Source organism: Chlamydotis macqueenii, chromosome 4, assembly GCF_036417535.1.
Source record: "Chlamydotis macqueenii isolate bChlMac1 chromosome 4, bChlMac1.mat, whole genome shotgun sequence".
Taxonomy (NCBI): domain Eukaryota; kingdom Metazoa; phylum Chordata; class Aves; order Otidiformes; family Otididae; genus Chlamydotis; species Chlamydotis macqueenii.
This window is the reverse complement of record NC_141559.1, coordinates 21,858,540-21,872,383: the sequence shown is the minus strand read 5'-3', so window position 1 is coordinate 21,872,383 and position 13,844 is coordinate 21,858,540. Positions and strand designations below refer to the sequence as shown.

The window sequence follows — 13,844 nt, the reverse complement described above, 5'->3', positions numbered from 1 at the left end:
AAAGTACTCAGTTTGCTTCTGCCAGATTCCCTGTTAGCAGCACTGGTTCCAGATCCCTACTGCTGAGCAATTTTAAAGTTCAGTGAACAATTTCTTTCAATTGTTTGGTTTTCTCCCATTTTCAGTGTGAATTCTTCTGAAATTGAAGCTTACTAAATGTTAGCAGGAATCTGCAGAGGCTTTAGTCAAAATGGTACATTAACTTAACTTCCCCACGCCCCCCAAACTTCTTCAATGTACACAATCCAGCTTGCATAGGTATGATCACAAAATATTAACATAATGTACCCTTTCCTTAGCAACAGCTACATTGTCAGGGGAATGCAGCCCATAATAATGCAGCTTGATCTAGAAGCACAATAAAATACAAATAAGCTTGTTACATTTCAGTGGCACGCAGGATTCCACTGTGAAGTGCCTTCATGAATTTAGAAACCTTATCTTCTTTTTACTCTCCAACATAGATTATTTAGAAGACGATTTATGCGCACACACTCCCTTTTATTCTAAAAAATGAAACATAATTGTTTACTCAGTAACAGTATTATTTTGCTGCATGTCTACTACAAAATTTGTGGGCATAATATAGACACACATACAGACACATCTATGCAAAGCAGCACTCATAGTGAAATAAAGATGAAACTAGGACTTATAGAAAATCTAAAGGGGAAGCTACAATGAGAGCATCCATAACTGTGGTCATTTTTAAATGAAGAAAACACGAGCAATTTTCTCCAAAAACTAGCTGCAATGAAACAAGAGATATACTTTCTACAAATTAATATGCTTAACCCAGAGCATTCTATAAAACTCCTCGTGTACCATGTCTGCAAAAAGAATAGCACCCCTTAGCTGAGTAAGGTCAAAGTCATCTTCTTGCTCCATGCCTCAATAGTTCTCTCCATCCCTGAAAGTTCCTTGCCCAACAGCCCCGTGGCTGTTGCACACTCACGCGTGCTGGCCCTCTAACCCTTATAATTACATTTAACCAAGTGTAACATTTCTTTTCAAAGGCAGTCAAGATCTTTTAAATACTGCTTCTTGTGAATTTTCAGGAGAATGAACTACATCGAACCAATCTGAAGGCAATAACAAACCATTCGGAGCTAGAGGACAGTATTCCTTGTCTTCTGAGCAAATACTGCAGTTATCAAGCCAAATTTATTTTGCAGAAAGACTTAAAACATGAGGCCTCTTATGAGGAAGCCAAGTTAAAATATTAGCAACACGGGATCCATAATGTTTATCTGCAAATCAGTAGTTAGTATGCATTAAGGTTGAGATTTCCAAAAGTGCCTTTCAAGAGTGAGGTACTCAATTCATGGGCATAACTTCCCATCTGAATGGATTATATCACATCATCACATCATAAGGAACTCTGCTAGAGTTCCTCTGTAACAAACAACACATAAAGGGAAGAATCAAAATTCAACAATTCACTTTAAGGAAATTCAAGGGCCAAAGCAGGCTCTAAAGCCAAACATTTCAGAAAACATCAGACCACTGACTCTGGTGGAAATCTCTTGTTTACAACAATTTCTGATTCAACCCAAAACGACTTCAAGAGCCAAGTGCTGTAAAAAACCTGCTTACCTACAGAAAATCCCACTGCACAGCTGAAGAGCCATCAAATGAACACAAAACTCTTCAATTCAGTGCTGTCAATAGCCGTATGTCTGAGCCTAACATGATTTGCTTGTATGGGAAATCGGCTGCCTCCCTTTCTAGAGATGCATGGCTTGAGTCTGATGAACTTCATGCTAAACTTGCTCACTGACTAGTAAGATACTTCTACATTTTATTGGAAGGTAGACAGACTACACCACTGAATAGCCCAGGTCTTTATCAGTTGTTTTTCCTAACTTATGTTAAACCAGAACTTAGATTTTTAAAATTTCTTTTGTAAGGGTGATCTGCTTTCTTTAAATACATCATGCCCACAGTAAAAAATATCAGCCACAGAAAATGAAAAGAACGAAAAAAAAAGAATAAAGAAAATATTTTCCAGGAGAAGCTGCTATAGATGTAACATGATATTCCACCACAGCAGATATTTTAGCATACATGCCACTCAGAAATCCAAGTCATAAGTCTAGGAACTTTAATATTTTGTTAGGCAAACATACCATTCATTATCTAGACTTAAAATCATTTTGTATTGGCAATGGGAAACTCTATCAGACACTAAGAAGTCATCTAATAGTATAAATGGTGTTAACTGAATAATTTTTCATCCAGATTTATACGTGAGGAAGAATAAAACAAATAGCTGCAACAGAATAAAACACATTTTCTCATTAAGTAACAATATACCAATAGTGCTATATCAGAGGCAGATCCTACCTATACTACTAACAAACCATCTTCCCAGATTTAGAGTATTGAGTTGCTCTCCACCAGAGTTTTAACCCCAAAACAAGGCCATATATTAAAATAATAATAATAATAATAAAAATTTATCAAGTGCATTTCATAAACGGACTCACACCCACCTGATCTTTTGAATTTGTACCTATTTCATTCACGAATACCCACAGGCCCTGCACAGAAAAACTGAGATCCTATGTCCCACTCTAACATACGTGTTTCCAAAGGATCCTTCTAGAAAAACATCATTGTCCTATCCTCCATCCTTCGGGTGATGATGACACACTTCATCATGTATGTCAGGAACACGTCTATAAACAGGCATCATATGACATAATATGAGAGAATACGCAGCGTACAGTAAAGGATGCAAGCAGCAAGGCTGCAGTGGCAAGTGAAGAATTTCCAGTGGCCAAGCTCTTTGACTGTGGTAGAAGAGTCCCGTAGGAAGTGTCACCTCATATTGTATGCCTTTTTAATTTCTCCAGATGGGTAAAATGAAGGCAACTTATGCCTCTCACAGTGCTGCAGACAAATTCTATTATCTTTTAAACAGGCATACAGCTTAGGAAATCAGTGGACCTGAAATTTGATCTCTCATATGATTTATTTGCCATATTCTCCCATTACACAAATATAAATATAACAGGCATTTTTCTGCAGCCCTGAAATGATTCAGAATTAATACCAGATGACAAAATGGACCATGTGCCAGGAGGGGAAAAGCTCCTTCCCATTAATGGGGCCATTCATTCATATGGCCACTAGTCCACAGGGGAGCTGGACATAAATTATGTATTTGACATCTAGTTATAGATTATTATATCTGACACAATGAAGTTATAATGGAAGGAGTTTGCACATTGTTTGGTTATTAAGTGCCCATTTCTTGTCCCTGCAGCAGGTGCAATGGTGATAGGCCATACAAATCATCCAGAAGAAATGCCAAAATGGGCTCCCTTATTGATAAAGCACCACACATGTTTATTAATTTAACAGCTTGTCTTATGTCTCCCCCATCTGCTCATTTAAAACAGTTATTTGCCCTATAAATATTTTAGAAAGAGAAGTGTAGCCAAAAATTAGTCTGGCAGCAAAGAGGGGAAAAAAAAGTTTGAGAAGAGTCTCATGCTGTATGGAACACTGCGCTCTTTTTTCCATGTTGAATTCGTTCAGCAGCCTTTTTTTTTAACCTAGTAATAGGACATTCACTTTAGATTAGTGATGCTTGAGGGTGCACCACCGTAGCTGACTCCACTATCCAGCTGTTGCCACTGTCAGGTGGGAGAAAACTTCCACCGCTGATGGCAAATGGCACAACTCAGTATAGTGGAAAATGAAACTCACTGTCAAAAGAATCTGTTGGATGGATGCCTATGTCCACTTTGAGCTTATCAGGTCGTATGGCATGTTCAAACAGCCTACAAAGAATAACATTTCAAGGTATCTTTAAATCACAGTTCAATATGATCTCCATAGCAAAACTCCTTTACAAGGCAGCAGCTAGCTGGTAAAAAAACCAAAAAAATTTAAAAGTGCTTTTTTTTTTTTTTTTTTTTTCAGATGACTAGGAATAACAGAAAAGGTGTCAAGTCAGACTGTTCCCCCTCACCCCAAAAACCTTAAATACTTTCAAGTGTAAATACTTTGAACAGTTCCCACCAGCATACAAGATTTAGCACTGCTGCTTGAGATACTTTGTTAGCTCCAGCTAGAGTAAACGCTGTTATCTTATAAATAAACAGCAATGCCCTGAGGTGCTCCTCTGCAATGAAAACACACATTCCAAAGAAATAAGAGAAACAGTTCAACACCATAGTAAAAAAGAAAATGGTGAATGGCATGCAATTAACTTTTTCTGGCTATGGGTAGCTACAGGATGTAAAGCAGGACCTCACTGATGACAACAAGAAAACAGGAGGACTGCAGGCTGGCTGCAAGATTTTTAGGAGCTCTGGCTACTTCTGTTATGATACTATTAACCACCACTCATGATACCTAATGAGGAATTAACAAATATGGAGTATGGCCCATGTTCACACCAGCTGTCTGCTTCAGGAAAATCAATGTAGTCTAGGAAGGTGGACGTTTTGGTATGGATCTAAGCCACAACAATAGATTTTCTGAGAGCTCTGGATAAAGCATTACATCCTTATATCAGACCTCATCCCTCTACCATCTTCACAACACAGATGAGCTCCGTACCTGGCAATGCATTCCTGCATCCACTTCTACCACACTGCCATCACCATGCTGAGCTGTTTGAAGACTCATCTCCAACCTGGAGGCCGAGGGCTTTAAACGAGTCTGCTCAGCACAACAAAATCAGAGTTCAAACAAAAAATAAACAAACAGCAAAGCAAGCCAACAAACAAATCTGTACAGACCTCTTTAAAACAAGGCAGCTGGAATCTCACAATACACATGAAGCTTGTAGTCATTGCAAAACCTCTCCGTTGACCATGCAGGTATCGTGAACAGTCATTTCCCATCCAACTGGTGCAACACCAGTTACCTGCAAGCCTCATACTCTGCTTGCCTGAAAAGCTACATGGAATGAGAAAATGTTGTATGTGTGTAGCTAGCTTACTGCAATGAGCACCCACACCCCATGTCAGAAGGAGTGAGATCTTCTGGCGGGCTAGGACAATCACAAAGGGGAAGCCCTGAGAATAGTCATGATTGGAACAAAGGCTGAGCAAAAGCAAAGAAGAAAATCCTGTACATGACAGAAGAGCAGGACACTCTATAGCATCCCAGTATTGCATAGGGAAAAGGGAATAAGGGTCCCAAGCATGTGAGATCCCAACCAGCATTCAGTATATGGTCCTCTCTTTGCTTAAAGGCATCAAATTAGCCTCTCTTTTGGACTCTCCTGCCTGAAGGACAGCAGGAAAATAATATCACCTCAAGAAACTGGAAACATATAGCTGTAACTAACTCCAAAGGGAAGGAGCAGGATAAGTAAAAGTGAGATCTCAGAGAGAAGTAGAGCAACACTATAAAGGACTCTTGAGCTGAGGGAGTGGCTTTCCCAGAGGGACTCAAACAGAAAATGAAAAAGCCTGGAAACAGAGGTGCCTGGCCACCATCAGCTCAGAGCAGGGACTCCGAAACAGCACCTCTCTCATTACACTGGACCTGGCAAGGGAGAGGCAGGACAGCTGGTGTCTCAGGGCCTGGTGAGCATGGGATGTGTGACCCCCATGTATCAGCTTGAAATAAGGCAACGAATGCCATTGGGCCTTCCTGCCTAGTGCTCCCCTCTCTCTGCAGCTGGGAAGGAGGACCGGGGCTGTGCAATGAGCCTGCCTGTCAGATCCTCCCACATCATCAGTCGCCGAGGCAACAGCTTCGGAGCCGGCACGATTCGCAGCGGCGCGGCACAGCACAGCGCAGCCAGGGGATTCCCGAGGCAGGGAAGCTCAGCGGGGAGCGGAGCGAGGCGCCAGGAGCCCGCAGCTCGCGCGAGAGCGGCTGACGAGACGTGGGCGGAGCCAGGGGGCACCGGCGGCCCGGCCCCTCTCCCCGGGTAAAGCGGGGCCTAGGGAGCGAACAGGGCGTGGCGCGGCAGTTTGCGCAGGAAGGGCGCCGCCCCGGGGCACTTGGTGATTCACGCCGCTCAGGGCGACATGGCCAACACCCGCCTGAGAACAAAGGCTGCCCCTCCGGCCGGGAGGCCTGCACCGGCACCCCCTGCGGCGGTCGATGCCTCCGTGCAGACGGAGCAGCCGAGGGGGGAGGCTGCGGTGCAGACCTCGGGCTGCAGGCAGAGCCTGGACCCTACTCCCGGGGCAGGGGCAGGCGGCAGCCCTGGCTGCAGAAGGTGTGCCCGGGTGGAGGAGCTCCTGCGGCAGGTGGCTGAGCTGCAGGAGGCGGTCAGGAGGCTGCGGGACATCAGGGAGGCTGAGAGGGAGCTGGATACTTGGTTCCAGGCACAGGCTGCACCGGAACCGCAGCACCCAGTGAACCAATCACCCCCCCCCCAGTGACACACGACGTAAGCAAGCAGGCAGAAGATGCCACTGAATGGAAAGCTGCAAGGGCAAGGCGCAGGAGGAAGAAGAAGCGGCTTCCCCAGAACCCCGAGGTGCCCCTGCAGAACCGCTTTGCTGCTCTGCAGACTGAAGAAGTGAGACCCAGCACCTCGGGGGAGGCACGGGAGCAGTGCGAGGTAGCGCGCCCGGCTCGTGTAATAACTAGCGCTACCAAGAAAAAGAGAGGAGTGGCAGTAGTGGGTGACTCCCTCCTGACAGGTACGGAGGCACCCATCTGCCGCCCCGATGCGCTCTCTCGGGAGGTATGCTGTCTCCCGGGGGCTCGTATCAGGGATGTCACCGAGAGACTACCTAGCCTCATACGGCCCACAGACTATTATCCACTGCTGGTGTTTCATGTGGGGGCCAGCGACACAGCTGGCAGCAGTCAAAAAAACATCAAAAGGGATTTCAGGGCTCTGAGTTCAACAGTCAAAGGCTCTGGGGTGCAGGTGGTATTCTCGTCAGTCCTCCCAGTCGAAGGGCAGGGACCTGAAAGGGCCAGACGTATCTGGCAGGTTAACTCGTGGCTCAGGGAGTGGTGCTACAGCCAGGGCTTTGGGTATCTAGACCACGGGGCGTGCTTTGAGAAGCCCGGGCTGCTAGGGGCGGACGGCGTGCACCTAACCAAGAGGGGGAAGAGTGTGTTTGGACAAAGACTTGCCAGGCTCGTCCGGAGGGCTTTAAACTAGTGTTGCTGGGGGAGGGGGAGCACAGTTCAGCCCACTGCTGTCAGCATGGCGCCAGTGCCAGCACCGAGGGTCCAGAAGCTGAGGAAGGATCACAGATAAGTGCAAATGAACCTAAACTGCGGTGCAATAGCACCCCTGTCGCTCCAGCCAGCAAGTCGGCTTTGTCGGGGGCCCAGCTGAAGTGTCTCTATACCAATGCACGCAGCATGGGGAATAAACAGGAAGAGCTGGAGATGCTTGCACACGAGCAGGGCTACGACCTCGTTGGCATCACGGAGACGTGGTGGGATGACACATATGACTGGAGCATCAACATGGAGGGGTATAGGCTTTTTAGAAAAGACAGGGAGGGGAGACAAGGAGGGGGTGTTGCTCTCTACATCAGCAACCGGCTGGAGCTCCGCCTGGGGATGGAGGAGGAGCTGACAGAGAGCTTATGGGTCAAGATTAGAGGATGGGGACGGACAGGGGACGTTACAGTGGGGGTCTGTTATAGGCCGCCTGGCCAAGAAGACAGAGCAGACGAAGTGCTTTATAGCCAGATAGGAGCAGCCTCATGGTCACAAGCCCTGGTCCTCATGGGGGACTTCAATCACCCTGACATCTGTTGGAGAGACAACACGGCAGGGCACAGGCAGTCCAGGAGGTTCCTGGAATGCGTGGACGACAACTTCCTCCTGCAGGCCATAGAGAAGCCGACAAGGAGGGGTGCCATGCTCGACCTTGTGCTCACCAACAGGGAGGGATGTGAAACTAAAGGACAGCCTTGGCTGCAGCGACCACGACATGGCAGAGTTCAAGATCCATGGGGCAGCGAGGAAACTACATGGCAAGCTCTCTGCCCTAGACTTCAAGAGGGCAGACTTTGGTCTCTTCAGGGACCTGATGGGCCAAGTGCCACAGGAGGCGGCCCTGGAGGGAAGAGGGGCCCAGGAAAGTTGGTCTGTATTCAAGGAGCACCTCCTCCAAGCTCAGCAGAGGTGCATCCCAATGAAGAACAAGTCGGGCAAAAAGGCCAGGAGGCTGGTGTGGATGAGCAAGGAGCTCCTGGACCAACTGAAAGTTAAAAAGGAGGCAGGGAAATGGAGACAGGTAGCCTGGGAGGTCTACAAAGAGGCTGTGCGAGTGGCCAGGGATCAGATGAGGAAGGCCAAAGCCCTGGCAGAACTGAATCTGGCCAGGGATATAAAATGCAACAAGAAGAGCTTTTATAGGTACGTAGGGGACAAAAGAAAGTCCAGGGAAAATGTAGGCCCCCTCCGGAAGGGAACTGGTGTCCTGGTTACCCAGGACATGGAGAAGGCTGAGGTTCTCAATGACTTTTTTGCCTCAGTCTTCACCAACAAGAGTTCTTGTCCCACCACCGAAGCTGTAGAAGGTGCAAGCAGGGACTGCGAGGATGAAGAACCGCCCACTGTACTCGAAGAGCAGGTTTGGGATCATCTGAGGAATTTAAAGGTGCACAAGTCCATGGGACCTGATAAGATCCATCCGTGGGTCCTGAGGGAACTGGCAGATGAAGTTGCCAAGCCACAGGCCATCGTATTTGAGAAGTCGTGGCGGTCTGGTGAGGTCCCTGATGACTGAAAGAGAGGGAACATAACCCCAATTTTTAAAAAGGGGAATAAGGAAGACCCGGGTAACTACAGGCCGGTCAGCCTCACCTCTGTGCCTGGCAAGGTCATGGAGCAGATTCTCCTGGGAACCATGCTAAGGCACATGGAGAGCAAGGAGATGGTTGGTGACAGCCAACATGGCTTCACCAAGGGCAGATCGTGCCTGACCAGTTTGGCAGCTTTCTATGACAGGGTTACGGCATTGGTGGACAAGGGACGAGCAACTGACATCATCTACCTGGACTTGTGCAAAGCTTTTGACACTGTTCCGCACGACATCCTTCTCTCTAAACTAGAGACAGGGTTTGATGGACGGACCACTTGGTGAATAAGGAGTTGGCTGGATGGCCGCACTCAGAGAGTAGTGCTTAATGGCTCAATGTCCATGTGGAGACTGGTCACGAGAGGCGTCCCTCAGGGGTCCGTGCTGGGCCCAGCCCTGTTCAACATCTTTGTGGGCGACATGGACAGTGGGATAGAGTGCACCCTCAGCAAGTTTGCCGACAACACCAAGCTGTGTGGTGCCGTCGACACGCTGGAAGGGAGGGATGCCATCCAGAGGGACCTTGACAGGCTGGAGAGGTGGGCCCGTGCCAGCCTCATGAAGTTCAACCAGGCCAAGTGCAAGGTCCTGCACCTGGGTCATGGCAATCCCAGGCACAAATACAGGCTGGGCAGAGAATGGATTGAGAGCAGCCCTGAGGAGAAGGACTTGGGAGTGCTGGTGGACGAGAAGCTTAACATGAGCAGGCAATGCGCCCTTGCGGCCCAGAAGGCCAACCACATCCTGGCCTGCATCAAGAGGAGCGTGGCCAGCAGGTCGAGGGAGGTGATTCTCCCCCTCTACTCTACCCTGGTGAGACCCCACCTGGAGTACTGTGTCCAGTTCTGGAGCCCCCAACACAAGAAGGACATGGACCAGTTGGAGAAGGTCCAGAGGAAGGCCACAAAGATGATAAAAGGGCTGGTGCACCTCTCTTATGAGGACAGGCTGAGAGAGTTGGGGCTGTTCAGCCTGGAGAAGAGAAGGCTCCGGGGAGACCTGATAGCGGTCTTCCAGTACCTCAAGGGGGCCTATAAGAAAGATGGGGAGATGCTGTTTAGTAGGGCCTGTTGCAATAGGACAAGGAGTAATGGTTTTAAAATAGTGGGGAGTAGATTTAGATTGGAAATTAGGAAAAAATGTTTTACAATGCAAGTTAAAGAACACTGGAACAGGTTGCCCAGAGAGGTGGTGGAAGGCCCTGGAAACGTTCAAGGCCAGGCTGGATGAGGCTCTGAGCAACCTGATCTAGTTGGGGCTGTCCCTGCTCCTTGCAGGGGGGTTGGACTAGATGACCTTTGAAGGTCCCTTCCAACCCTAACCATTCTATGATTCTATCTGCAAAGCCATCAACCCTTTCTGGGACCTTTGGGAGATAAAAAAGAGAGACTGAGAATGTGTGCATCCAAAAACTTGCTCTATTTTTGGTAATAAGATTTTGCAGTGCTTCTGATGTTCAGAAATGGTTTTCCCTCAGAATCCGCAAATGCAAAAGGGGAGAAAAATGGCGGAATGGATTCAGCCTTTGAAAGAAGAAAGCACAAAGGGACAGGTCACTGAGTTGGAGAAGAAAAGGGGAAAAACCAGCAAAACCTCTGGCTGTCTCCCTGACATACTGCCCCATAGAGTTCCCTACAGGAAGAGATTCTGTGTCTACAGAGGCTGGACCTCACAACTGAGGCATACAGGAAAAAGGAAAACCCTTAACTAGGGCCAAAACAACCTCCCTGGCTAGAGAAATCTGCACAGAAGGGTGAGAACCTCCCATTCCTCCTTTATTGGCTATTTATTTCTAGAACTGGGGACCAATAGATGGTTTTGCTTATCAATTTATGTCATCAGTCACCAAGATAACTACTCCCTGAGCTTCAACTTTGAAAGAAATGTTTGCAGAACGCTAGCTTAACAGGGCAGGAGAGCTCCTCAGCCTCCCAGCCTAGCCTTAAATGTGAAGCATATATTTCATGTTTAATATGATCCCACATATACATTAAAATCTGCTTCTATAAAGCTTTATAAGTAGTTTTAGCATGTAGATTCAGTGAGTTTAATTCAGTTATTTGCTGTGTTTTAGTACCTGGCAGAATTGGAGTACAAGCATTAAGTTCAATTTATTGCTATATAAGATAATTCCATAAAATCCCTTTCTAAGCCAGAGTATCAGCATCACCCTCATCTGTGAAACTCCTTACTATTGTCAGTAACCAGTGATCCATTTTTAAATACAAGTTTAATCTTCAGTCTACAAGATCACAACCTGAGATCTCAGCTACCCCCGGAATTATTCTGCCTATGGATGGTGTAAACAGTTGCATAAAAATCATGTAATCTCATCTGGATCATTAGATTGAGAGAAGGTGTAAAAATAATGGTTAACATTGCTTCATATATGGACCTAATTTTAAAAGACCTCCAAATCAAAAAGTGGGTGGTGAATAAGAAATGTCTTGATAAAAAATGCTGATTCAGAGCCTCATTTCTATTAAGTGATTTACAGTGTCATTACTGTGTTACTGTAGAGAGCAGTGGCTCAGAGTAATTACCCTGAAATGCACGATGACACTAATGTACTAGTAAACTACTGGAGTTTATACTTTATTCACTACTAGCATCAGGACTCTGAAAGGCAGGTAAAAATGCCCTGCATGCATAAACAATGTGTGTAAATGTCACCAGTGATAAAATTTTTAAAAAGGAGAAGGAGGTGGCAGTTACAAATAAATCTGCCAGCTGAGAATTGCAACTGCATAGACCCACAGGAGCACTAAAGCTGTATCATTTTTTAATAATATGGGAAGGAAAGATGCTTTTATATCCCTACCTCGGCTCTATTTCAATTTATTACAATTAAAATTGTACAATGACTTTTTCTTTCTGCCACTGTTAGGTACAACATTGACCGGCACCTGGTGTTCAGCTCAGTGAGAGGGGGAATGCAGAAGGGAAAGGAAGAGTATCAAAGCAACAGTGAAAAGCATTAGTGGTTTATGACAACTGTCATAATGCTGCTCTTTTGAGAGTTCCAGCTACTGGAAATGTGAAGGATGAACAAGAGCTTCAGGACAGAGGTGTTTTTGCCTCCTATGTTTGAAAAGACTCTTGTGATTATGGGATGAATCTTGGAACATGACCTGAGCACGTCCCAGGGTGTCAGAAAACGCAGCCAAAGAAAAAAACTTCTTAACCATCACACACTTAGGAAGAAAAAAATATTATTACAACACTCTAATGGATTTTGGTCACTGAGGCTGAAAATGAGGCAGCAGACATGTAAGTAGACCTACATGTCCCAGATCCCAGGGTGAGAGGAAAGCCTTGCTCTTCCCCCAGGAGACAGTAGCAATTACTATGCTTTTAACACCCACTAGTCACCAGCTAATAGACTGATGCCTTCAGAGCTGGTTGACTCCTTGGCTCACTTCTATTAGTTACACAAGGCGATTTGAGTCTTTCTACCAGAGTGTAGCAGCAGTAACATCAGTCCTTCCACCCTAAGCAGCCCTTTCTTTAAGATGTCTCAACTGGTGGAGTGGAGGCCACAGTGGAAGTAGTTAATGTAGCAGTTTATCTTGAATAAACTCCATTTTACCTTCTCTGCAAGGGCTGCAACTGTTCTGCCTGACCCACTTTGCCCTGCTCCTAGTGGCAGTGCCATTCATCTTGCAGAGGTAGCTATGCCCTCAAGAACAGCAGATCACAGAAGATTTTTCTAAGTCTTTAGCTCTTTTATCTTGGAGAAAGTAAGGCACAGATTCTTTGGCTGCTGCTGTCCAGCATTCTTGAGTCTTCCATAGGCTGCTCCAGACCCCACAGCAAGGATTTACATTGACTTATTCTAAGTAAGCTCTGAATCATCGCATCCAACATCAAAGACAGACTTCAGCAAGAAGGTCCTGGAAATCACAACTGGCTCTGCCTTACTGGAGTGCTCTACTAAAAAAGAAAGGTAGTAAATTTTACTGCAGAGCTGGAGGTTTTCAAGTGGCTTAGAAGAAGCTGATGATCTCAAATGCATGTGTGAAATATCAGGGTAGTTCACTCAAAGCTGAATGGAGGTTGTAGGTTGTCAGGAGATTGTAAGTGACCAGTCCAACTCACAAGACCAGACTTAGAGAGAGGACTGTGAATCCAGCATCCTCACATCCAAGCTCCACCACCCAGCACATGGTTCCACTTTGCAGAGATGCAAGAGGAACCACCAAGGAATAATAGTGCTGAGGCTGCCTCTGTGCAGCAAGAGTAAATTCCTTAGTTTTTGTTACCGCATCAGCTAAGAAAACATACATTCAGACTTCCAAAGGGAAAAAAAAACAGCAAATGTTTACTCAATCAAGTTACAGATCTAGCCACATGCATGCTGATTCAAAACTAAGGGAGCCTTTCATGGCAAGAGCATTCAGTATGTTTTCATTGAGCCCACAAAGTCGTTGGGCCATTTTGAAGAGCAGGGTTTGCAGCTGCAATTCACCGAGACAAAGGGTCTTCTGTCTCCCAGAGTATTAGACATGGATAACAAAGTGAGACTTAGAAGACAGCTTTCTTCATATTACATAATGACAATGTGCCTGTCTAGATTAATCTTGCATTAACATGTTGCATTTTTCAATTGCAAGCACTTAGAGAAACACGTGCACACAAACACATACTCGCAGCATTACAGTGTTGGGGCAGAATGGCGACAATCACTACAAAGGGCAACCCTGTACCCTTTCTGCCAATATAGCACCCTTTGGAGAGACGGTGAAAGGAAAAAACACAAACCTAAGCTACAGGGCATCTCCATGTTAACACACTTCAGCTGTCCTCTTCCTCCTCTTCTCTTCTTCCACAATATTCCCTGTGTTTGGTGTTCATGCACATTTCTGGAACTGATCAAGAAATCCCTCCATATACTTGTTTGATTTTAGCTTTGCTATTATCCATTCCAAGAAGGACAAGCTGGTCATTTTGATATCCTACCTGAATATGGACAACCTAACTAAAAGGAGCAAAGGGAGCTGTAAGAAGTCTGCATCAGCACATATGCTTGCTCTGGGGCCAAGCCCATTTCCCCAAGCCACAGTGGCAAACACTGAGGATTCATCAC

At 46.0% G+C, this 13,844-nt stretch overlaps 1 protein-coding gene across 1 annotated transcript in view; it reads right to left on the bottom strand.

Moving 5' to 3' along the window:
* Nucleotides 1–13,844, bottom strand: part of ADGRL3 (adhesion G protein-coupled receptor L3) — a 553,885-nt gene that overhangs the window by 143,693 nt on the left and 396,348 nt on the right. The gene's annotated exons all lie outside the window — the stretch shown is intronic.